Source organism: Dipodomys spectabilis, unplaced genomic scaffold (genome assembly GCF_019054845.1).
Source record: "Dipodomys spectabilis isolate Male_0828 unplaced genomic scaffold, ASM1905484v1 ptg000046l, whole genome shotgun sequence".
Classification (NCBI taxonomy): Eukaryota; Metazoa; Chordata; class Mammalia; order Rodentia; family Heteromyidae; genus Dipodomys; species Dipodomys spectabilis.
Genome location: NW_024870723.1, coordinates 3,618,241 through 3,645,134, shown reverse-complemented (window position 1 = coordinate 3,645,134; position 26,894 = coordinate 3,618,241). Strand labels below are relative to the sequence as shown.

At 35.7% G+C, this 26,894-nt stretch overlaps 1 pseudogene; it reads right to left on the bottom strand.

The window, feature by feature from the left end:
• Positions 1–7,180: 7,180 nt before the first annotated feature.
• LOC122107063 overlaps positions 7,181–26,894 on the bottom strand; it is a 47,370-nt pseudogene continuing 27,656 nt past the window's right edge.

Genomic DNA, 26,894 nt, shown 5'->3' with positions numbered 1-26,894 from the left:
ACTGTGTAATTGAAATGGACTATAATCACTAATATTAAGGATGGTGAATCATTCTAATAGAGCTGTGTTCAGCAAACAATGAAAAATTATGTGCCAGCAAAGCAAATGCTGGTTTATAAAATGAACAGAAATGAAGCGAAATGGAACCTCACTTGTTATTCATGAAGGTCAATTTAACGTGATTATTTTCTTTTCCCTCCAGCATCACAGCTTCGTGATTATTGCTGTAAACCTGAGTGCTATTTTATAACCTAATAAAAGTATAACATAACCAACTGGTGATCATTTTTTTTAAAGTGAATCTACATGCCTCCACTAGCTAGAATCAACTTATACATGCTTCTGGTCAGATTGCAACTAAGGTCCATCCAATGAAGTCGAAGGTTCACAAAGCATTCAACTATAAGATGTTATTTTAACAATTCCTGATCATAGACATGAATTACTGTTAGCTATTCTTGGGTGAAATATTACATTTAAAAACAACCTGCCCTCAGTTGAACTCTACAAATGGTATTTGCCTTTAACCCATACAATATTTGCCTTTAATACAAATCTACTTTGTAATCACCCAGGAAGTATGTTGAAATTTGACAGCATGCAGGTTGACCTTGAAACATGATGGGTTCAAACACAGTTTTGAAATCCCCTGTACTAAAATTTATATAAATATTAAACAATTTCATCAACCAATACAAAGGGGATTGGTGTTTGAATGGCAAACATATTTGGGGAGGAGGAGGGTAAATGAATATTTCTCTTCCATTCCAATTTACCGGAACATCCATTAGATTATTACAATAAATATACGGTTTTATTTTATTTTATTGTAAAGGTGTTGTACAGAGGGGTTACAGTTACATCAGTAAGGTAATGAGTACATTTCTTGTCAAGCATTGTTACCCCTCCTGTGTTTTCTTATGAAACATTCTATTTTGTGCTTATCTCATTTTTATTTTTTTAAATTTTTTTCTGAAATCCCAAAGAGACAAATTAGTAAGGTGACAGAGCCTGGCTGAGTGCCTTCATTAGCTCAGCGCTAATAACTTCTTTCAGTACCGTGGATAGCGCCTGGCTTCACAACTCAGGCTTATCCAAAGCTAATTATTTTCCCTGTTATAAAACAAAGGTTCTATATCAAAGGCCCATAATGCGACACACTACAGTCTCTAGATGCACTGATTTGCAAAATAAATCAACTGTTTCAGGGAGGAATTTAAGCAGAAATTACAACAAATTGCAATTATATTTGAATGGTGCACTATTTAAAGTCATTGTTAGTTTTTTGGGGCATGATGGCACCTATGCCACTCTGCAAGTTGAGAGAAAAGCCTGGCTTCTCATCTGTTATGGTAATGAAAATGTACTCTTTTATTCTTGAAAGCTTTAGTCTCTATTGTAGCTTCATTCATAAATACTTCAATGATATCTACCCAGAGGGGAAAGCTAAGGAGCACCAATAGATTGCATAAGGAATATTTTAATTGCATATATATATATATATATATGCATGTGTATTCTTACATAAACACAATTATTTTAAGTAGGGATCCTTTTGTATGGTTTCTCAACTGAAAAGATCCATCTTCTCATACAGCACCTAAAATACATACTACAGCTCACAGAACCACTAACAATTAATTCCCTGAGGCCACAGAGCCCATCTTTCAGATTATACCATGTCCTTAGAGTATCAGATAGAACTGAACAGCAGACTAAAGTTTACTGAACTGAAAATTATACTTGAACGCAAACTAGCACCTCACAGAATTTCCCAGTGGGTCATGTGTATAATGTTTCAAAAATAGAAAAGACTTGAGAAAGCAAGTAATGTTTCTACTTCCTGCTTTCTCAGGGCAGAGCCTGCTAATTTGGAGCAATGCCTAGATACTTTGGTTTCCTTGTGGCAAATTCTTTAGAGGTCTCTCTGACTTCAGCCTCTGTGGAAAGGAAGGTGGATGAGGAACAAGATGCCTAAGAAATCTCTCTGATAAACAGCATGCAACTTTAGAAGTTGCATGTAAAGATAATTAAAAACATTCTCGATGCCTAATGATGTGTTTTAGTGATTTAAGATGTTTAATTTCCTCTTTATCTTGTTTTGTCTAGATCATGTAATTAGAGCTGCCTCCTGACATCATTTCCCTCACACCTATTCTTTCTGTGTTTTTTTACTTCTTGATGTTTAAAAGGGAAAATAAATCAAGTCAATGAAATGTCATCTGTAATTTTGTCTCTTTTCCTCTTTGAAGTTGGCCTGTGGATCTCCTTTCCTGTATTAATATTAGATGCTTGCTTTACTTGCCACATACTCTCTCTCTTTCATTTCCTTTGGTTTGTTTCCTACATCTCTATCTTGAAATCTTTTGTTATGTACCAGGCACAAGTCAGCTCCTGGAGTTCATTTGCAATTCCATTCCCATATGCTTTATTGAGTTATTTTCTTGGCCGCAATCAGTCTTTAAATACAATCCAGTAAAGATACAGCTATGATTTTTGACAACCTGACCTTTCTCGGCTTTCTTACACTTGTTTAATTAGGTACTACGTGCAGCTGTAACTTGATCTTTACAGTTTTCCTCTGGGAAAAAAAAGAGAGATGTTGTTTAAAGAAGGTCAGATTTGGCAGGTTTTCTAGTTACTTCAGGAGCTGACATTGGAGATATGGGAGCCTCGCTTGGGAATTCTATATTGGTTTTCTCAAACATAAAAAAATGTCTGATTTATGAAGATAATTTGAGCCCAAGAGAAAGTTATGAGATGAAGGGATTGTTACTTTGATAACCTGGATTGGATGTGAGTCATGACACTGAACATGATCCTTTTGGGTCTGTGCATATTGTAATGGTAGGACAAAGCTCAAGTTATATTAGGAAGAATAATTCCACAATAACCAGATGAAAATTCAGTTAGTTAGCTAATTTCAGCTGAATACCATGTAGTTGATAAGTCCAAAATAGACAAAAGTCATCATCAATGCTTTGTTGAAGTTCTTTCATTGTTCTTAATTTCAGTCCTTTATGTCTATCATTTATCATTACTATTTGCATAGTCAAAATGTTTTAATATTCTGTGATATATAATCATCTCCTCGGATTATGTAGGTTTCATTATTATTGCATTAACGTCAATGAGGTTAGGTATGTTTGCCTAATATAATATGATGAGAAAACAAGACAATTATGTACAGTCATCTCTGCTGGTAATTTTAATCATGTTTTTCTGGGCACATGTAATCATAGCTACTCAGGAGGCTGAGACCTGAGGATCACTGTTCCAAGCCAGTATTGGCAGTAAAGTTTGTGAGACTCTTGTCTCCAGTTAACTATCAAAATGCTGCAAGTTGGAGAGCACCAGCCTTTAGTGACAAAGGGACAGAGCCCATAACTTGAGCCAAGCCCTACCACCAGTACATAAAAAGAATAACATCAAGTCTCTTTTCTGTTATTAGATACTGATCCTGTCCTGTAGAAATTTGTTTGTGTATGCTACATTCCCCATCAACTCATAAAAATATAGTTTTATTTTAGTATGTCACCAATGCAAGACAAAAGCAGTAGCTCTAAATCAGATACACAGTAATACCCATCTCTGGTTGTGTTCTAACCCAACTCTCTGTTTATATGACCATTATTTTTTGTTGGGTATGATGTATCTTGTAACTATTTTAAAAAATCCCACTCTATTTTGTGCATCAAAGCAAGTATGTTTTCTCAGGGTAAAATAACTATATCATGCCTCAGAAAATACTGATGATCCAGGAGAATCAATGTAATTTGATTTAATTCAATTCAGTAAGTACTTTTACTGCATGCTTACATTTTAATCAATCCAATGATAGAGTTATGATAGATCCAGAAAAAATGGCAATGGTTTGTGCCTTGGGGGAATGCAATATTTCATTGTAATAATATGATACTGACATATGCCACATCTCAATAAAATGATAGGATGGTTGCTGATTATGTTCCAAGAGGAGTAATCCTGTTATGCATTTTCAGAGCAGAGAGAATGCAGTAGTGGATGAATTGGTCATGGAACAATATATGGAAAAGCTGTAGTGCAGTATGTGAGCTGAATGATGAGTGAAATTTGGCTAGACATATGTGTGGGGCACAGTAATTTCTGTCTGTATTAAAGACTCTGAAGTGGGACTCTCACATCACTCACTCTACACAGCAGAAAAACATCCTTCCCTAGAGAAATGTACATGTGGAAAGGTAGAAGGAAAGAAGACTCAGTGAAGTTCCAGCAATTCCCACAACAGCTTATGAAAAGTTACTTAAACTGTCAAAATAAGAAATGACATGTGCCTGTTTTTTTAATTGCATCCTATTTTATTTTTCTGATAATTAGAAAATACGGAAACAACACACAAATCCTTCAATAAGGTCTGCCTAAATATACTATGACATGCTTCCCAAGTAGGAGGCTATAAAAGTGCATAAAGAATAAATTGCATCTTTAGATGGAGACCGTGTAATATTTCCAAGATATATTAAGTAAGAAGTAAGAAAGGAGATGCTGGTCAGTATTTCAAGTGTCTTATCTACATTTTGGTGCATCTCAAAATAGACATGCCTGGAAATAAGTGGATAAGTGATGGAAGTTTGAAACTGAAGGAGCTATATTAAAGCCTCAATTTTAAAATTGAGAAATACATACATTCATGAAATCTTTCCAGAAAAAAATCCCTAATTCTATTTTTCTAGAAGAAAAAGACAATATGGTTGAGAATGACCAAAGTAAAAAAGCAAATAGTGCTTAAAAGGTAAGCTATTATGAAGGAGATTAACCAATAACATTTTGTAAAAAAAAGCTTCATAGAGCTATAGAGTAGAAAAGACATATAGTCACGATGAGAGAAATTTGTAGAATTGACCTGGGTCTTGAGTCAAACATAATGAATATTTGAATATACATCATGTGTATTAGATAAAAATTGATAGAATTAAGACAATCTTCTGTCACTAACATTATATCCTGTTGTATAGAAAATTATAGCAAAGTGGTTTCAGGAAAATGATTTTATGACCAGAAATTCAATTTAAAATATTCTAGGATATATAAATGGAGAACTTACATGGTGCAAAATCTATGGAGTGTTGGTTATTTAGCTGCAGACATTTTAAAGATTATGGCACTATAGTCTCACATCTGGGGTATATTCAAAACTTTCCAAATATGAAAACAAAGAAAGAAAGGAAGACAGAAAAAGTCATTGATCTCTATCTTCTTATTATGATCCATTTCAGTTGATATATAGGAGGCAAGAAATATATGTGGATTATTGATATTTTCTAGGTATATCTCTGGCCTTCACATATCCTTAACAAGTATCAGATAACTCAACAAGTGAAAATGTCATAAAATAATGTCATATTTTTGGATTGATACTTTATTTAACACATACTTATTAAGAGTTTCCTAGAAAAAATTCATATCGCCATACAAGAGAAAAAATCATTTCTTTGCTTCACAGAGCTTGAATCAGATGAGAGGAAAACATTATGATGGAAACAAGGACACAATTAAAATGACTATGGGTTTGAATAACTACTGTGAAGAAAACAAATGAACTGTGGTAAATGGCCTCAGAATGGAAGAGTGGAAACTTTAAGGTTTTGGAAAAGTTGCCTCTTGAATAACCAAACTAAACAAACACAAACCAAAGTCAAGCTTTCCAAAACAACAGACACTCTCATAGGGATAAGTCTAAAAATAGTCCCCTAACATTCTAATTTCTGATAAGCACATACCTTTTTCTAGTTATTCAGTCAAATCCTATACGATGAAAATGTTTAATAGATGCAATTAGTATCACAGTATCACAAATCAGTTTTCCTCATGAGGTTATCAAGCTGGACTTGACCAGTTGCTGATAGAACAGAAAGTATTAGACTGATTTGGTGCAGTATCTGTTGAAAGTTAGATAAGATGTGCAAGTGGAATCTAAAAATTGGGGCAACCTTGGTAGAGATACAGCAAATAAACAGAGACCTCAGTTCTATAATCACACACTTGAATGTGTGTGATTATAGAACACAATAAGGATTTTTTCCTCTTATGCATTTTTTTTACCTAGAAGTTATGAACTATAACTTGGCTTGTAATCATAGTCTAACAAAATAAATTCCAGGTTATAGAGTCAAAGAGAGAGGCATCGAGGAATGAAGAGAAGGGAAGGGAAAACGCAATAAAAAAAAATCCAATGCATAGTCTAGAAAATTAAGAAAAGTTGAACAAGAAATGTGCTGTTTACCTCACTTATGAAACTATATGTAACTCCTCTGTATATCATCTTTATAATAATAGAAATGCAAGAAGAAAAAAGGAAGAAAAGCTAGCAAAGGAATGGGAAGAATGCTGAAAAGAATGGCATCCATGAAGATATAGTGTATTCATAAACCAATTGTTAAATGGCAACTACTCTGTACAGCTACTAAAACTAATAAAGATATATTTAAAAATTAAAAAATAAAATACTTGATTTTAACTGCCTTATGATTCCATGAACTGAGGGAAAACAAGTTGGCATCTTGTGCAACAGACAGCTGCGACCAGTAATTGATGGGAAATACAATGTTTTTTTATATTTTCATAACATCTTAACATTTAATAAAAACTATATCCAATAACTCCTTACTATATTTTACATAGGATAGCCACACAGAAATTTACTTATGTTAAAAGATGGTTTATACCTATGGGTGTACTCATAAAGCTGGAGTATACTTGGGAAAGGGGTTCTAATGGCATAGTTAAATGAAGGTTAGGAAAAGCTGAAGTACAGGCGTCTAGGTGAACGGTAACCTGATATTTGGGTCCCCCAAATTCTCGAGGGAACTATTCATAAACTGTTCATAAACACCTACCACCTATGTGAACTCCTGCTCCCAACAGGAAAACCCTTTACCAAGATGTTCCTTCCTGAAGCATACTCCCAAATATTCACGCAACTCCAGAGACAGGCATTAATAACTCTCTTTCTTATGAAGAAACTTACAACTTTTTAAATACTATTGGTCCATTCTCCCAAATCTGGTTTCATATTTAGTTATTGTACTATGACCCCTAGAAAAACAATGGGTTGCCCTTGTTTAGTGAAAGGTAAATAGAACTTATTTGAAGAATGGGAAATTGAATCCACCAAATGGTTCCCAGAACAAACTGTCAATTGTCAAGTGGGTTCTGGTTTCCCATTGGCAGTAGCCGATCCACTTTGAGGCAGCAGCGCACAAGCTTTCTCAGAATTTCGAGATCCCTGGGATCTGCACCCGTCTCCAGCCACTGGCATTTGGCCTAAAATATCCACCGAGCCTTCAGCAATTTCTTCGATTGAATGATCGTCCAGGGTTAATGAAAGAACCAAAAGCAGAGGTGATGGAGGACAGTGCATACCATCTCCAAACACATCCAAATCGTCACTGAGCTCCAGTGGTAAACTCTCAGTGGGCTGAAGCTCAGCAGCACTCAAGTCCAGATCCATGGGGCCGGCTTCCAGATCGTGTGGCACAGACAGTACTTGCTGGGGCTTATACATCTGAGGAGGCAACCGGAATGCACTGGATAGCAGGGATCATTGTCAGAGAGGCTTACAGGAACTGGCTTGTTGCAAAGCATCTCTTCAGATCCCTGGCAGCATTTGAAGAGAACCTGATTTGTGTCCTGACCAATATGGGTAAGGCAGTGTCTGGTCATTGGAAGAGACTGATTGGAGCAACGAACATCATCCACAAAGGCCAAGCACCTCTGACTGGAACGAGCAGAGGTGTGAGCCTGTTGGGAGGCACCGTCAGTGGCCAGCATTCTGTGCTCCTTCAGCTCCTACTCCGTAGCGTTGAAGGTATCGCTGTAGACATTTTAATCGCTTTAAGTTTTCTCATTCTTTGGCCAATAGTCCCTCTGGGCCAGTCAGGGGGCTACTGTCTAGAGCTTCATGTTCCACTTTGCGATTATGTAAAGACGGATGCTTCTTCTCTTTGAGCAAATGCTGAAGTCGTTTAAACTGATCAATACACAAAGGCGGCAAACGAATTAGCTTGTCTCGCATAAGCAGGGCCACTTCTTCAGCTGTGTGGACACCAGGATGTTTTAGGGGATCTTCCTGATCACTGTCTATGCTATCAGCTTTATTGTCAGGGTCACCTCTCCAAGTCTGATCCTCTGTAATGGGTTCCTGGTCCCCATCACTCCAACTGTCTTCATCCGTATTCGGCTGGCTTCACTTCGGGTACTTTCTGGAGTATGAGAACCCAGCTCTGTCTTTGCATAGGAGCTCAGCTGACACCAGAGTGTCTCACCCACAGGTCCAGGGTTGGTCCTCTTCATTTTGAAGTGCTAGGACACTCCTAACGGGCATTTTTGTTCAGCACAGAAGGGACGCTCCATCTTTCTTCTCTGGCTTTGGAGCAACACTGGGACATTTTTTTCCATTCTTCGTCGGTATGTAACTATACTGTTTAAAAGGTGCATTCTTATCTTCAAGGATATGTTTAATACAAAATTCCTGACCTTCCAGACGAGGTTGAGAGCATGGACGATGAGTGAATGAGCAGGTCAGGGGCTCCTGAGACCTGAGCACTTGGTGATCCTTCCCTGATTGGTTGGTAAGACGTGCATTCGAATCCTGTTCGTACCAAAACCTGTAGAGTCACACGAAAGACCAAAATGACCCCCCCTTTTTTTTTACCTTCCTAAACACTCTTGCTGTATCATCTCCACATCCAGCACAGTAATGTTTCTAAAAGGTGGCCCATGGCCTCCCAGGACCCGGCTCCCTAAGTCCCCACCACCCTCCAGAGTCTCTTCAGTATGGGTGTCTAACGGTCCCCGGGTTCTCCTTCCAGGCCTGGGGTCTCTCCAAACCCAATCATGCTGAACCACAATCTGCAAGAATCCATGTTTTACCTTCTGAAAAACTGAAGATAGGTAAATGAAACATTTGTCGAGGAATGGTTTAAGCCGAGAATATGGTTAAGTTTTACTTCAGTAATATTCCTAAATTGCTGGTTCACAAGTCAAAAATAGGAGGATCTGAATTCAATAGTTAATCAGTAAGTAGATTTAGTGCACCCTAAGAATTGATCAGATGTGGAGGGCAGAGATGTATAAATGTCAAGAGTGAAGGGTGGGACATTTAGACCTTAGTTGAGCAGAAAGTTTGTGAAGCAGAAAGTAGCAAATTAGAAGAGGCATTGTTGTTGGAGGAGGATGGTTTGTAACTTGAGGCAGATAGCAGAGGCTGAGTGGTAATGTGAGATACAACCAAAAGGGAATTTCTAACTTGTAGTGAAACAGTTGGTGGTTATTTCAATTAAATGTATGAAAAAAAGTTTGATTTCTGATGATAGGGAACATGAGAACATTTCACAACTAAACCTAGAGGTTGATTGCTGAGGTATATGTGTGCCTAAAATGTTGAGTCTTCCTTAAATGAATGTTACACATTGCTTCTGTGCCCCTTGACACCCCATTCATTCTAGAATAGCTAAATCTCAGAAGCTTTATAGTTCAACTTCTTCTCTCTTCAGCTAATTAGAGATTCAGTTGTTAATCCAGCAACCCAATGGAGAGGGAATTTTAAGTGTCAGAATAAGAGAAATTAAAACAAAGAAAAAAAAAGAATCAATTATCACCAATGGAATTGCCATGAAAAAATGTGGGTATCCAATGTATAGATTGTTCAGGATTCCCTGAATGACTTTAATGACTATGGATTTGGCATAAATAAAAGAAAGCATGTTTAATACAGTAGGGCTCAAGTGACAAGGAATTGGGCCATGATTATGTGCTGAGGAAAGATAAGACAGAGTAGAATGCTATTATTTCCCCCTTGAATGACATGGCTTAGTGAACTATTAACTGGGATGAGAACTGGAAGATCAGTATCTTTTTATGTTGTATCATTTATCTCTCTGAGCCTCAGTTTCTACTTTATAAAATATAAAGGATTTGGACTAAGTTTTCTATATGGGGTCTTCTGCACTTTTAGTTTACAACTGAAGATGGAGGATTTCCATGGAATCAGTAAAAACAAAAGAATAAAACATCATGCCTTCACTTCCACTTTGTTCTCCTTAGAGCACAGTTTTGTAATTGCAATTCTTTTTCCTATGAACTCTGTATCTGCAGTCATCTCTTTTAGGAATTAAACACATGCATCATCTCACATCTTGGTACAGGTATTATTTAAAAGAGGTATTATTTAAAAGAGACAGACAGTCAACTGAAGCTGATTAATCCACTGTCTAAAATGCAAGGGCAAGAGAGGAGATGATTGCATGAAGCCGAGAAACCCCTCCCCTTTCATTCCTTTAGAAAGACTAGTTTAATAAGTGTTGTCAAACCATTGAATGATTCATCATGGTTGAAAAAAGTTACTTTTAAAAATCCTTTCATGCTAAATTTTTAAACATCTATGAAGTTAGTTGTTTCTTTTTAAACCAAATATTCATCTAGAAAAATCTTAGTTCCCCACTCTCTAAACTATGGTCTTCCTGTATCACTTTGTGAAAACAGAGTCTCCTAGAGAACTTACAGCTGGATAAGATTTTCTTTGTTTCTGGCACTTAAAAATCTGGTCTGGTATTAGCTGTGTGACTCTCAGGCTCCGTATTCCAATCTCTATTTAAAAAAGGTGGGAATATAAGTGTAGCAGATCAGATAATGGGATGAAAACCACTGAAAAAACTGTAGGCTGGATGCTGGTGGCTCATGACTGTAATCTTAACTACTCAGGAAGCTGAGATCTGAGGATCAGGTTCAAAGTCAGCCTGGGCAGGAATGTCCATGACACTCTTATCTCCAATTAAACGCTATAAAATGGGAAGTGGCGCTGTGGCTCAAGTAGTGCACTTGCCTTGAGCTGAAGAACTCAGGGACAGAGCCCAGCCCAGTCCCAGAGTTTAAGCTCCACAACCAACAACAAAAAGAAAAAGAGAGGGAGAGAGAGAGAGAGAGAGAGAGAGAGAGAGAGAGAGAGAGAGAGAGAGAGAGAAAGAAAAAAGAAAAGAAGACAGAAAAGAATTGTAAAGGGAAAACTACAAAGAACATTCTGGAAATAGTGGCTTTGTGGTGGCTATGATACATCACCAGTAGCTATGATGATAAACTCTTGTTTATCTTGATAGAGAGCTCTAACAACTTGATTGTGAAAGAAGTATAGGACAAACAATGGTTGTATGTTTAACAAAACATCAAAATTACAAAAAAAGCCAAAGATATGTAAATTAAACAAATGAGAAAAATTCAGGATATTGCTACTTAAGTGAGAAGGAATAAGTCAGAGTCAATGGAAGATTGGATCAAAGCAGCATCAAAGAAACATGATATTAAATAGACAATAGTGGCTCGGTGTATTGGCTCATATATATATTCCCAGATACTATGGAGACTCAGGCAGGAGCATCCCAAATCCAAAGGCCAGCCTGGAAAACTTAGTGAAATCTTATCTCTAAATAAGGTAAAATAGGGCTGGGATATAGTTCTGTGGTAGAATGCCTGCCTAATATGCACCAGGCTATGGGTTCATAGCAATAGGAAAATAAAAAGAATAGCAACATGATGAGATTCTGTGATAATGTACCATTTCACAGAAGGATCAAAAATGTTGAATGAATGAGGAATTTGAAAATATCAATGACTTAGGCAAATAGGTTTTAGTTGGTTCTGGGTTTGGAGTAAGGAGAAGAGGTGAAAACTTTAAGAAAGAGAACCCAAGATAGGGACCCAAATATTTTTATCTTTCTTGTTATTGTTTCTAATGTATTTATAATGTTTCATGTGATTTTTTTTTTGTTTCTTTGTGTGTTTCTCCCCCACGGTATAACTCCTGTTCTCACTGTATTTGATGTGTGCCCTGCATCTTCTATATACACTTCTCTAATTCGGGGAGGGGAAGGGAAAAAACAAAATGCTTAAATAGGGATACAGGCTGACCCATTGCAACAATGAGATGTACAAGTCGCTATGTTGAAAATGAACTTTACAACTTTGGTGGGGGGGGGCTGGGTTAGTTGTGGAGGTGGGAGGGAAGGGATGGTAGGGGAAAAACCAAGGAAGAGACACCAATGCTTGGTAGGAAATGTACTCATCGCATTGCTCATGTGACTGTTACCCCTCTGCACAGTATTTTTACAAAAAAAAAAAAAAACGTACAAAAAACAGATAGTAACACAAGGCTAGGTTTTTGGTGAGGACTCATAGACCATTTAGTGTTTGATTAAAATAATTTAAAATGGTTGTAAGAGTATATGGTTAAGGGTTGGTTGCTTATTCATTTACGTTTACATTGGAGAATTTGATACCCCTCTTCTTTCTTCTCTTACAAGGACACACTAGTTCTATCTCAATAAAATACCAGAGGACCTCATTTTTACTTAGTTATGTCCTTTATGAGTGTGGTGTGTTTCCATCTGAGCCATTTGGGTGTTAAATCATCAATGTATGAATTTGAAGAGATACACTCTGGCTCATAAATAAATCATGATAGCATACTATTAATCAGAATGAAAACTAGAGTGCCAGCAGTGGTGCTATTTGGATAACAAAAGAATGAAAAGGTTTTCTATTGAAGAGATTTTAGAAAATTTCAGATGTGAGAGAAAAAACTGTGGAAAAAAATTCTGAGCAGAAAACAAAATAAAACCACAAATAAAAAATTGAAATGACTGATGACTTTGCCAGTTGTATTTGTTTGAATAACATTTAGAGCAACAGAGATAAGACTGAACAAATTATCTGTGTAAAGTGAAATTTAAATAAATCCATTTGCTACTCTCATATATATATATATAAATATGCAACAAATACTCGGTTTCTAGTACTTATTAGGTCATGTGATTAGTACTGGAGATATAAATTGTGAAGAAACTAGTATGAGTGTTCACAAACTTCTTCAAAGAGCTTGAAAATGTTACATCAGTGTATTACTGTAGACAAATAGATCTTTTTCTTTTTATTTCCTGAAATCCATATTACAAGAAGTTTAAATAGGAAGAAGACTTTGTGAGTTCTGCCTTTGCTCTATTTCTCTGCAGCTGTGTGGATTTCAGCTAATTGTCTTCTGTTGCTAAACCTCCAATTCCTCATTTGTAAATGATTATGGTAAAGTTACACTTCTCATAAACTAGATTGAGTATCACTTAGGTTAATTGAAGTAAACTACCTATCAAATTGTTGGCAGTGAATACATACTCATAAGAGTTCTTGTTCATGAAGTACTTCATATACATTTGGGGCATGTGATGCCAAGATAGTTTTGAGCCAGAAAAATAATTATGAAGAGTTCTACTTACCTGTGATTGAAACTGAGGAAGTAGTATGAACAAATGCAAATGAGCAATAAGTTTCTTTAGAGAAAGGGGCCTGCACTGTATACCACAAATCACTGCCTTTCACAATCTTACTTCACTCTTCAGCAAGTTCAGATATAATCCCTAATAACACTGACACAGATGGAGATAAGACTCATAATTTTATTACTTTCTGTGATCACAAATTTCACCTGTTCCGAGCCAGACCATTCCTAATAGTTAGAGACTAAGAAAATAGGAAACAAGAGGATATAAGAGTAGCTATAAATAACATTTAATTCATATGTATATAAGGAAATGTAGTTGTTTTCATTAAAAATTAAAATATATAACTCTAGTATAATTTGCACTTTGTAGTAAATAAAAGAAATTCAATAATAATCTTACTGAAAGAACTCATGGATAAAATCACCTGTTTAACTAGCTTTTGGAAATGAGTGAAACATGTAAAACACAAGGCAAAGTAAAGAATATATATATTTATATATAGTGTATATAAATATACATATATATTTTATATGTATGTATAAAGAATATATATAGTATATATGTACATATACATATAAAGTATACATACTTTATACATATATATATATATGTATATATATATATATATGTATGTATATATATATCTAGAGAGGAGTAAGGCAAAGATAAAAACAAAGAGTCTCCTTCCCATATAATTTTTTATAGAATAGACTTCAGGAAAAAAAATCTACTTGTCTATAGTGATAGGCATGTTGGAGGGGGGAGATGGGAAGGGATGGGAGGGGAAACAAAGAGGAGGCAACAATGCTTGATAAGAAATGTACTAATTACCTTGCCCATGTAATTGTAACCCTTCTGTATGGTCTTTCACAATAATTAAAAAAATAAACAAACTTTGAGTACAGCAAGGAGCTGGTGGCTCACACCTGTCATCCTAGCTACTCAGGGGGGCTGAGATCCTAGGATCATGGTTTAAAGCCAGCTTGGCAGGAAAGTCTGTGAGACTCTTATCTCCAATAAACCACCGGAAAACCAATAGTGGCACTGTGGCTCAAGTGGTAGAGCGCTATCCTTGAGCTGATGAGCTGAGGGACAGCGCCCAGGCCCAGATTTCAAGTCCCACAACTGAATTAAAACAAAAACAAAAACAAAAAAACCTGTGAATGCAGGTGTGTGTGTGTGTGTGTGTGTGTGTGTGTGTGTGTGTGTGTGTGTGTGTGTGTGTGTGGTAGTATAGACTCACCAATCCCTTCCTTACAAATGGAGAGTGCCTGGAAATAATGGTATCCCAGTAGCAATGTGTACAGCTGTCAACTAGATCTTTGTTTATTTCAACATACTTTAAAAACAGAAACCAGAATGGAGAACATGAAAGAGGTTGAATACTCTGAAAACACTTTATGGACATGCAGGAAAATGGAACATTAATGACTGCTGAGATTGGAGGAGAGGGTGAGGTAGAGTGACAGAGAATGAATATGATCAAGGAACACTGGGGACATATGTGGATACATCTGAATAAAGCCCACTCATACAACTAATTGATGTCAATAAAATGGACCCCAACACAATATTTTAAAAAGAAGAAAGAAGGAAGGAAAAAGAAGACAGAAAGAAAGAAGGAAAGAAAGAAAATGAAGGAAGGAAAGGAAGGAAGGAGCAAAGGAGGGAAGGAAAGAAGGGAAAGGAAGACAAAAGAAAGGAAGAAGAGACAGAAAGAAAGATAGGAAGGAAGGAAGGAAGGAAAAAAGGAAGGAAGGAGGAGGGAGAGAAAGAGGGAGGGAGAGAGGGATGGAAAGACAAAGAAAGGATATGAATCTTTGGAAATGACAAAGGAATATCTAAGATGCACAAGAAGTAAAAAAAAAGTAAACAGATGCCTCAACATACAAACTTACACACAAACAAATATATACATATAGATAAAAGTTGTGAGTATATAAAAGGGCTGCAGAATCCAATTGAAGGAGCTTCTAGTGATCCACATTGAAACATTTGATTAAGAAGTAGTGTGAAGCCAGGCACAGTGGTCCATACCTGTAATCCTAGCACTTGAGAGGCTAAAAGGATTACAGAAGGTTAAGAAATAGGAGTTTGAGGACAGCTTAAGCTACGTACCTAGATCCTCGACTGAAAGCAATATTTTGTGAAAAGTAAGCCAGTAATGGATTGGAATCTAACATATAAATTAAATATGCCATGAGCCACAGTGATTTCAGTGGCTTGGTGACTAAACTCGCAGAAGTACTAAAGATAGTTTATAAAATGCACTACCTTTAATGCAAAAGAATATAACCTTCATATTTTAAGAAAGGTAGAAAGAAAGGATAACCTTCGCGTGGTGATCTTAAAAATGTTCCCGAAAGCTAAGTGATGAAGGTGGTAAGACACACTAAGAACTCTGCCTCTGTGACATTGTCTACTTATAAAAAAATGTGATTGATTCCCAACTGCTTAGTGTAGTGAATGTAATAGTGTATCCCAGTTGGAATTCTAGAATAGAATGTAAAAGACAATATGGAAAAACAGAAAATCAGAATAAAGCATGAATATTCACGAAAAACATTTCAATATTGGTTCATTAATTCTAACAGATGTTCCATTGCAGTAAAAGATAATTATAAGACAAAGAGTGTAATAGGAACACAAGGAATCTCTGTATGTCTTAATGATATTTCTATAAATTTAAAGTCAAATTTTATATTTAGACAGACAGACATTGGGGTGGTTTATAGGCTGAGATATGAGGACTGTGGTTTGAAGCCAGCCTAGGCAGGAAAATCTATTAGAATTTTATTACCAATTAACTACCAAAAAGCCAGAAATAGAGCTGTGACTCAAATGGTAGAGAATTAGCCTGGAACATAAAACTTTAGGGACAGCAACAAGGTACTGAGTTTAAGCCCAGGTCTTGCACAAAAATAATTGTTTTTGAAAATAAGGACACTATTTAAAAACAAGATATTTGAGCATCTAAGAAAAAGCTTAAACCAATATTGATAGAACACCTCTAAATAAGTTTTCCATGGAACAATAGTCCTCCTGAAAGATGTGCAAAGAGAAAAATATATCATCAGTTCTTTGGTCAGAATAATTTTCACTATACGCACACATACACACACACACAGCCCATTGAAGAATTTTAGCAAAGTACCAAAGTACATTTGAATATTAAAACCTTTAAGAAATCTTATAAAATAAATATCAATTTAATATTCAGTACCACACCATTTCCCAAATTTATTGTGAGATTTCATTGTGGAGTGATATCTTCTCCCATCTGTAAATCTACTATTCTCTACAATATTCTCTGGGGAATGTATGGAGTACTGGCATATATAAAGCTATATAAAGAGAGATATTCTAGAACACATTCTGGATGGCTTGCCTCCCGAAGTGAAGGCTTGGGTAAGGCACACCATCTGTTACCTAGTGTTTGAAGAAATGTCAAGTTCAAGGCAATCTGTATGGCCCTGAAGACAGCACAAATAATCCAAATGTTGCCCTTAGACATGAAATAACATAAAAACATCTAACAGGCATTGAACTCTTCATCATTGGAGGTGTTCAAGCGAACTTTGAATTCTCTTTCTTAAGATAAGATGTAAGAGAAAACTGTAAAACAAAACTAGAGTAAGGAGGAGAAAATAAAAATGATGTCTCTATTTTATGACCCCACTCATTTGTTCATCCACTTTAGAATATGGTTAGTGCATTTTTTTATATGATTAACCAAATTGTAGGCATTTGGCATGAAATTTAAACATTCATGGTCCCTCGATGATGACAATCTAGTGGGAAGTAAGAAACTTTGAGTGAAAATGGAAGAGCACAAAGGTATCCTTATTAAGTTTGGGACGCTTTTATTTTTAGGCAACCACCACAGTTAGCACTAGGATAACTCAGCGTGCCAATTATCAGTGACATTATATACACAGTCAGCTACTTCTTAAGATCTAAGAAAGTAAATTTTGTTGCCATCCTCCTGTGCTACATATGATCATACTCTGAGACACAAAGGCCAAGTGGTTTTCCAAAACTGAGTCAACTTTTTTACCAGATAAGTCATCACTAAAGCTTAGTCTGTTACTAAAACACTGTTGTCCAATGTAAAACTTGAAAACATAATGAGTAACTAAATTGTTAAAGGGTGTGTATGTGTGTGTGTGTGTGTGTGTGCCTGTAGAATAGAAGAAAGGCTGTGGAGAAGAAAATAAAGATTTACAAGGCAGAAGGAATAACATGTTCAATATAAGAGAAATGTGAGCCATCAGGAAACATCTGTTAAATTTAATAAAGTTTTGAGTTACATTACACATTATCATATCAGACAATAGAAGAAAAAAGAACAGCTTTCTTCTTCCTTTAGACATTTATATTTAGATACTTTATATGTCATTTTATTTAACTCATACATATTCAAATATGCACATATTTATATAGGCTTCCTTGTATAAATATGTATCTGTATTTATTTGTGCACACACACATATATGTTTGGGATATATAACGGAAATTTGGAAAACTAAAAATGGTACTAATTCCTTTTAAGTCACGTCACCACAAAGCTAAGGTCAATTTTTTCCTCTCTTCTGTGTACCTGGAAAAACCAATTTAGCAAAACAAAATAAGCCAAGTAAGAACTCCATTTATCAGCTTATTCATTCCAGATTCTTGCGGCACTACTCCGGGACCTGAGAGAGGGATTGCCCAGGAGGGCAGCTAATGGTGATGGGAGCACATTTGGTGAGGTCTGCATACTCCCCACGGTCTCTGGCTGCTGAAACCACATATTTGAAAATGATTGAGTTACTCCAGCAATTATGAAATTGGATACCACTCAGGCCAGCAAGACTCTTTATTAAACACAGTGATTCAGAGTTTATAAGATCATAAATCCTCTCTGTAAAAGAATAATTTGGGTCTGGACAGTTTTTTACTGTGTAGAAATGGAATGAGTCTTCAAAGGTTAGCTGGTGACTGAAGTACTAGAAGGCAGAGGTGAGTAAAAATATCTTAGAACTCATGGTATGATTTAAAAATGTCATAGAGCTCAGGTTCTTCACATTTTGGAAAGTCCTTTCAATATAGCTTACTTCGATCTAGTCTTCACTTGAGGAAGTAAAAACACTCATCTTTCAATCCTCATTGAATTAAAGAAAATGAGTTTATGGATCTTTATAGATCCAGGGACCTTCTTCTAATATTCACCATAACTCTGATAGACAATATGGGAATCAGAAAAATCCACATGTATGTCTAACATGGATGTAGTTGTCATGCACATGACATGCCCATGTAATAAGACAGTTGCATAATAGCAACAGCATTATAAAAACCTTTTGTTTATCTTCGTAATTTGAGAGTTGACTAGAAATTTAGTGACATAAGCTGGAGATGGTAGGCTCTCTTCACTATGTCCTCTGTTCCTAGAACCTGTAAGTCTACCTACAAATGCTTATCCACAGGCTTTGGGAAGTGTAAAGACTTTGCTAAATATGCCTCCATCACTCTTAGGCTTGTTTGTCTCTACGGATTTACCAGATAACATCACTTGGCCAGTAAAGTGTGTTTAAAATGACTGTGACATTTCTGAGACTTAGTGTTTAATGATTTTTAAAGACATTCCACCCACAGTGGGAAGGCACAGGAGACATACAAGAACAAGAGCATGAGTAGGCAGAGGAAGGTTAAAAAGTGGGACAGCAGTTCAGCCTCCCAGAGTGGGTCAGAATGAGATGAGAGATATACAACTCTTACAGTAAGTTAGAAGCGTACTAGGGAAGCCTCTAGTAAAAAGAGATTGGGGAGCTGACAATGTAACTCAGTGGTAGAACAACTATTCTGGGGAGGAGAATGGGATTGACAGAGACCAAGAGGCAGAGACACAGGTGGATACAGAGACAGAGGCAGAGACACAGAACTGTGAGAACTGTCTTCTGGGTGGAAAATGGATTCTAGAGACTCAAGACTATAAGAGAAAGGAAGAAATTAGGGTGTACTGTCAACAAAAGAGATAAAGGATTAAATGAGTACCAGGAAATATGAGGGCAATGTCTCTTAAAACAATAGATACTTGGAACTGTAGCTGAAAGTTTACCAAAATTGACAAGAAATGGTACAGGATACAGGGGGAAGAGGATGCATCTATGAATGAATCTCAAGTTTGTGTCTTGAGTGTAGTGGAAGGAAGGAAAGACTGGTGCGTTTTGTAAATCTATTTCAGTCTATGAATCTGTTTCATTCTATACTTTTCTCATGGAATCTATTTGTTAAAAAAAAAACCTTTTGGTTCAAAAAAATTTCCATTGTTTGAATTGGTTCATGTTTATTCTGCGTTGTACAACATTCTCCTATGTTTCTTGTTTGTCGCATAGATTGTTGCTTTGATAGATTTGATTTGATTTGATTTTTGGCAACATAAGAAAGCAATATTTTGACAGAGGAAGTAATAATGTAAACATCATGGTTGGTGGAGGAAAACTCTGTGTTAGAGCCAGCTTTTGATCTTTTTGTTTTCGTTTTTGTTATGGCATGTGTCCCTGCAAACCTCATCAAGTCATTTAACATTTCAATTACAACAGTGAAAAAATGAGAAAACTATTATTAGATACTGCTATGAGACTAATCACCCAGTGTTTCTTTTTTTGGCTCAAACATCAAAATTGTCCCTTTTTTGTTTGTTTTTGATTTTTTAAGTGCCTAAACCCTCCATTAAGCCACCCAAATCAAAGTTTCTAGGCTAAGACCTAAGTGAGCCTATTAAAAAAAATCTTCATGGACCTTCAGTACACCATTTTTGTTGAGATCCGTATATTAGATAGTAAGCCCATCCAAGACAGAAACTATATCTTGTTCATCAAGTTCTGTTTTCCGGATTGACAGATAGACATACAACTAGAAAGATGGATAAATGCAAACATAAATGGATCATAAAGGGCTTGATAATGTTATGAATTTTTAATAAATTGATGTTAAGTTTAGGATCAAATGTCTTTAATGTATTTTGTTATATAACAAAGGTTTCAAATGTTCATAGGATAGCAAGCAGTATAAACATGAGTATATTGAAGTGATATTAGATAGAAGTTGAATAAAGAAAAGAGATTTTTAATAAAATGTGACTCAGTTAAAAACAAAATATATAGGTAATAATATTGGGAATAAATGAAAATATTAAAAAACAAATCTATATATCTATCATAAATACTGTTTCCATGAATCAAACAACTGAGTCAAATTCCATTTTTCTGAGTACAGTGAAAATTCAACAAAACAGTCCAATTGAAATACCTCACCCCCCACACACTATCTTAAAATATTAAAAAAATTTAGCTTGAGGAGAAATAATTTTAAAAGTATGTCCATATCATATCTATGTACAAATAATGCCACATTCTCTGAAATTCAGAACACAGACCTTTAACTATCATTAATTTCATGAAGTTGTTAACCATAACGATTGTCAATTTTAAGACAACTAACTCTGAAAGCTGAGAACTGAAATGCATGAGCATGTATACATTGTCCTAAGAGCTCACAAACCTTTGTACAATTCTACTATACTAGAATTTGTCACAATATCCCCTCCCTGTGCTCACTCACTAAAACTGTTACCTTTGTTATTGTTCTGATTTTATTTGATTTTGACATCTAATTGGTGAAGATCACAAGTATTGATCTTGTTACTTCTCATAGTATCTGCTTTGTTTACTTAAGAAGGCTTTTGTGAGCATCAATTCTAAAGCATTAAGTACAAGCATGGTGTATTGTATTTCAAAATGTGTGAATGGGATGGACTATTCATGAAACAATTAATTGTAGTCCTATCGTTATCATCATCCTAACAGAAATGTTGCAATTGAGAATGGCAACAAGGATGTAGAATACCCCCTTATTTTCCCTTGGAAGGACCAGTAACAGCTATCCCCACAACACATTGCTCTACTATATATGGGGGAAAATAAGATAATTATTTTAGAAATATCACAGTAAACATGTATGAATGATCATTGTGGTGGAAGAGGCAATGTAATTTTCTTAGGTGAAAAATAATGATTAGAGAGAACAATTGAAGTATTTTCTGTAGTTAGCCAGATGACCAGATAAGAATGGAGCAACTTTTTCTTGGTCTGTCTGTCTGTCTGTCTGTCTGTCTGTCTGTCTGTCTGTCTCTCTCTCTCTCTCTCTCTCTCTCTCTGCTTCTTTCCCTCCTTCTCTCTGTCTGCTACTCATTCTTCACTCTTCCTTTTTATACACCTTCAACTGTTCTTTTCACAAAAGAGGAGATATGGGAGAAGTCAGAACAGAGTAAAAAAATATTCACTCAGCTCCAATAATGTCTGATAATCTGCAAGCCCAGACATCTGTTTCTTCAGCTGGGCGTGGCAATTCCTGGTAGGTCGACTCACTGAACCTTCAGTAGAATTTCTTTCTGCTTCTTTTTGTTGCACTGTTAGGAGCTTAATTTTTCTTTTCCTGTGGGTCGTTCTATGATTTCTTTATTATTATTATAAAGGTCCCCAGATACCTGAGCAATTATATTTTGTGCTTCTAATTACTAGATGTGTGATCTTTCGCAAGTCATTTAACTTCTCTGAACACTTGTTTTCTCAATTTTAATATGGACACACTTTCTATGCCACCTCATAAAGATCTTAGCAACTGCAATTAGAAAAGATATTTGAACATGAATCTAAGTTGAACAAGACAATCAAATAATGAGGTATAATTATAATATTTTACTGTCTGACCCAGTTCTTTAGCCAAGTTTTTAAAGTCTTCTATCAGACATTGCAAAAACCTTTAACTATGATGACTAATTTACCTATGTCTAGGATCGTAGACATATTCTTCTTTTACAACACCTCTGAATAGTTGGTAATGGCTGTTTGTAGTGCCTGTCAGAAGTAATTCACAGTTCATTTCCAGACTATGGGAAAGAATTACAAGATCAGTGAGTAGCATCTGTACAGACACAGGAAAGAGAAAGGTTGTCAAGTGCATATTTGCCACCTCTGTATGAGGCTCTAGAGAAATAATATACAGTAGAGGCACAAGGAGGAAATTCAGCCACAACTGAGGTAGATTTTACTTATTTTTTATTGATCGATTGGCTGATTGATTGATTGATTTTGTTAGTGTGGGACTTGAACCCAGGGCCTGTGCACTGTCCCTGAGCATTTTCGCTCGAAGTTAGTGTTCTAACACTTTAATCCACTGCTCCATTTCCAGTTTTCTGGTGGTTAATTGGAGATAAGACTCTCATGGACTTTTCTTCCAGCGTTGACTCTCAGATCTCAACTTCTAGAATAGCTGGGATTACAGGTGTAAGCCACTGGCATCTGGCTCACAGCTGAATTTTCTATCAATGTTTCAAATTTGGAAAATATCATGCATAACTTGATTTTTATATTCTTTACTTAAACTGTAGCTCCACTTTTCCCATGACATAACGATCAAAAGGTAAACATTGTTTATTTTCTCTTTTTACTTATCCCAATAGTCCCTACTACCATACACATGTCAATTGCATGAGTTAATTTTTTTTTAAGATTTTTGTAGTCATGAGTATTTCCGATTGCTGCCCTAGAGTTTTACAGAATAAATCTGGATTGTATTATATTTGTCTTTGAAAGTCCAATTATGGCAAACACTGAGTCCTGAAAAATAAATCAATTAATGCCAAAGACCAAAATGTTTAGGTGCTTAAAAATGCTGGATGATGCCAGGCACCATGGCTCATACCTGTATACCTAGCTATGAAGGAGGCTGAGATTTGAGGATCATGGTTCAAAGCCAGCTTGGGCAGGAAAGTCTGTGAGACTATCTCCAATTAACTACCAGAAAACCAGAAGTGGCGCTGTGGGCCAAATGGTAGACCAATAGCCTTGAGCTGAAAAGCTAAGAAACAGCACCCAAGCCCAGAGTTCAAGCTCCATGACCAAAAAATAAAATAAAATAAAATAAAATTTTTTTAAATGCTGGATGGCACAGGTTTTCTCATTTTAGATTCATAATGCAATTCGTAAGTCCTAAAATATGTCACTGTTATTATGCACAGATCAAGCCTTTTAGCAAATGGTTCATTAAAAAAATTGTGGTCACCATAGCCAACTCACAAGTTGGAAAAGAATTCATGCCCCTTTCTGTATCCCTGTAACCTGTTTGTACAGTCAAGGTGCAGCCAAAAGCAAGAGAAAAGCAATACGAAGTGAGTAATTCACCATTTGTTGAGGAAACATAAATTAGACACTTGTTATGAGGTTGTTTTCTTAAAACTTAAAATCTCAGATATGGCTAATGTGGAAAGTACATTTGTTTTATTCTAATCAGACATATTCACCCCTCCATCATCCTACACACCCTCCTCTCAGATCCCCTCTAATTGAACAGAGTGGACTTCATTTGCATTAAATTGTCAAAACATTTTTGCCTTAAATTGATGCACTTCCCCAGTTAAAATGGATTCATTCCTGTGAACTCCACATTGACTCAGCAGGAGGTTACCGGGAAAAGTGTACAAATAAAACAACTAATACTATCTTCAAGGATGTTATAGCTTAATTAGGGGACATAAAACAATTACTCTCATATTTGAGGCAGAAAATAATTTAGCACTTATGCCTGTGGTGATAGGCTAAAATTAGGATGAAAAGAGAGAAAGAAAGGAAATCAATGTGAATTTATGTAAGTCAGAAAGCTTCATCAATGAAGTTGACTTGCAGAATGTGGAAAATAATATTTCATGCTTATAGAGGAAATTGGAGAACTACTCACTACCCTGCCTTTTGGCATTTTTGACCAGTGTCATAGATAGTCAACCAAAATTAACTAAATAGAAGGCAAAGAACCCATTTATAAATTGTGCAGCGAATGTTTGAAGCTCATTTTGTAAGTCCTTAATAAATTAGAGAGTGAAATGGCATGACTTTGAATTGAAATTAAACCAGACTTTCAAATCCATCTCCCACTATAAGTCTCTATACAATGTTGGATTTCATGCATTCATACTTGCCTGCAAAAGAAACATGAGCTAGGAATGTTCTACCAAGTAGAAATTCTACCAAGTCCAGCTGCATGGGCAAGGAACATAGGGCTGTCTTGCTAATCCAATGCAAAGCAAACATAGAGAAAATTGGGAGGATAGTTTTCTACACTTCAGTTGATTTGCTCATTATACATGGAATGAAAATGAAACCCCAGGAAAGGAAAATTTAGAAACTGATTGCCTTTATCATGAGTGCCCATTTGTTGATCTTTAGTATTTTATCCTTCTCATTGGGAAAAGAAACAAAGCAGGGAGCTACAAAATTTTTAAAATGACAGCAGGAATTCCCTACCGTATAGATTAACATTAAAACATGAAGTGAGCAGGAAAAAATGTCCCCACAATTGGAGCAATCAATGTTATTTTCCTCTGGAACTGTAATGCTTCTAGAGAACTCTAGAAATAGTTGACTTGCATTTGTGACATTCAATTTCCCTTTGGCATTTCAATATTCAATAGTCAATAATTCCAAGAGTCATTTTAACCAAATACCTCACCTATTGAATATTGGCAATATTAATTTAGCATATATTCATAGCATAACTTAAAATACAAAGCCTTTTGAAAGTTCTATGTAAACGTAGTAGTTCATTCATAGAAAAATAGGGGGCCCATGTGAAGAACTCAAATGAGATTTGATTTGAGGAAAATTATTTTTTAAAAATAAACTGAGACAGGTCCCAGAATCCATGAATCTATAGTCAAATGATATTTGACAAAGATGTAAAACTACACAAATGCAAAAATGCAGCAGTATATTTGGAGATGACTTCATCATAAACAACACATATGAAAATAGACAAATGGGATTAAAGCAAACCAAGGAGCTTCTATATAGCAAGGAAAATAACAGAGTGAAGAGACAATTTCCAAAATGAGAGAAAATATATTATAGGCCACATATCTGATAAGAGGTTAATATCCATCTGACATACATAAGGAATTCAAACAATTTCATACAAAGAAACAAGTAACCTGATTTTAAAAATGAGGAAGGGATCTTCACAGATATTTTCAAAAGAAGATACATACGTACATGTATGTGGAAACACTAATTATCTGTGGGATGCAAACCCGATCTTTCAAAGAAGAAACAATCACCTCTGGTTCTTTCCTTGAGTTTTCATTAAATAACCTCATTATCACCAAAGGAAAAAAAAAGACTGTGTTTAATCAACAAACCTAGACAGACATAATGTTCTGTATTTTGGTTCCAAAGAGAACATTAATAAGCAATCATCTTAAATGTCAATTGATTCTAGAAAACTTTAGAGGGTTTGCAAGAAAGTCACCTTTTCCTCTATATTATTATTAATGAAAAATGATTATGATATTTGTTAAAGATAGGAAGGCTTTATTGAAGGGTAGGAAGTAGAGATTTTGCAGGAGAGGACAGATTTTAAGTTCAAATCCACATACAGAAATGGCAAGTTGAGATTCATAGGCAGAAAGGACTCACAAGAAGAAAAATCACTACTAGGGTCCCATGGTTTCCCTTACAATAATTAGTATACATATAGGATAATCTTATCAGATCAACTGAAAAGTTCAAAAGCCATGTACATATGACCATATAAGATGATACTAAGTGAAATGAACCCCAAGATATGGACACAAGGAGTCTGACTTTATTGCTATTTTTTCAATATACTATTTGATTTTATTTTTTGTTGTTGTGGTTTCCTTTGTATGTTCTTTCCCCTATGGTATATCTCTTGTTGTCATTATACTAGATTTTGGTACCCAGCATCTTGTATATATATTTGTCTAATCTTGGGAAGGGAAAGAGAATAACAAAACGTTGAAATAAGAAAACAGGGTGACCTATTGCAACAAGGATACTCACAGGACACTATATTGGAAATGAACTTTACAACTTCAGGAGGGGGGAGGAGTGGGGGAAGTGGGGAAGGGAAGGCATAGTTGAACAACAATAAGGGAAGGGGTAAAATTGATCGACAAGTAATATACTAGTTGCCTCACTCATGTAACTGCAACCCCTCTGTACAGCATCTTCACAATAAAATAAAAATTAAAAAAACAGTTTTGCTGAAGATAAGCCAGAGCAATAGATATTCAAATGGAGACAAGGAACAGGGTCAGATAGCAAAAGTGATTAGACAAGACATTGAAGGACTTTCTCTAAGAAGACTCAACAACATTCTTGCTAAAAATTGGGGTAAACAAATCAAGGCGATATTTAAAGCTGAGTTCTATGTAAAATGGAAAATGAATTGCATTCAAGGATGTATCCTTGCCCCTCTACCTACTTTTGAACATGCATCACAAGTTCTGAGCTTCTGAAAAAAAGAGTATGAACAAGACAGAAAATGTCCTTACCATGGCAGAAGATTCCAGTGAGAAATAGAATTTAGTTAAACTTCTATAGATAACTCAAATATTTGGAGCAGTTGAAAGGAAAATTTTCTCTTTTCCAGTTCAATAAGAGAAGATAGACAATCAACAGGCAAGGGTAGGTTTAGTTTTGTTTGTTTGTTTTTTAATTGTGAAAATACCGTACAGAGGACTTACAATTACAT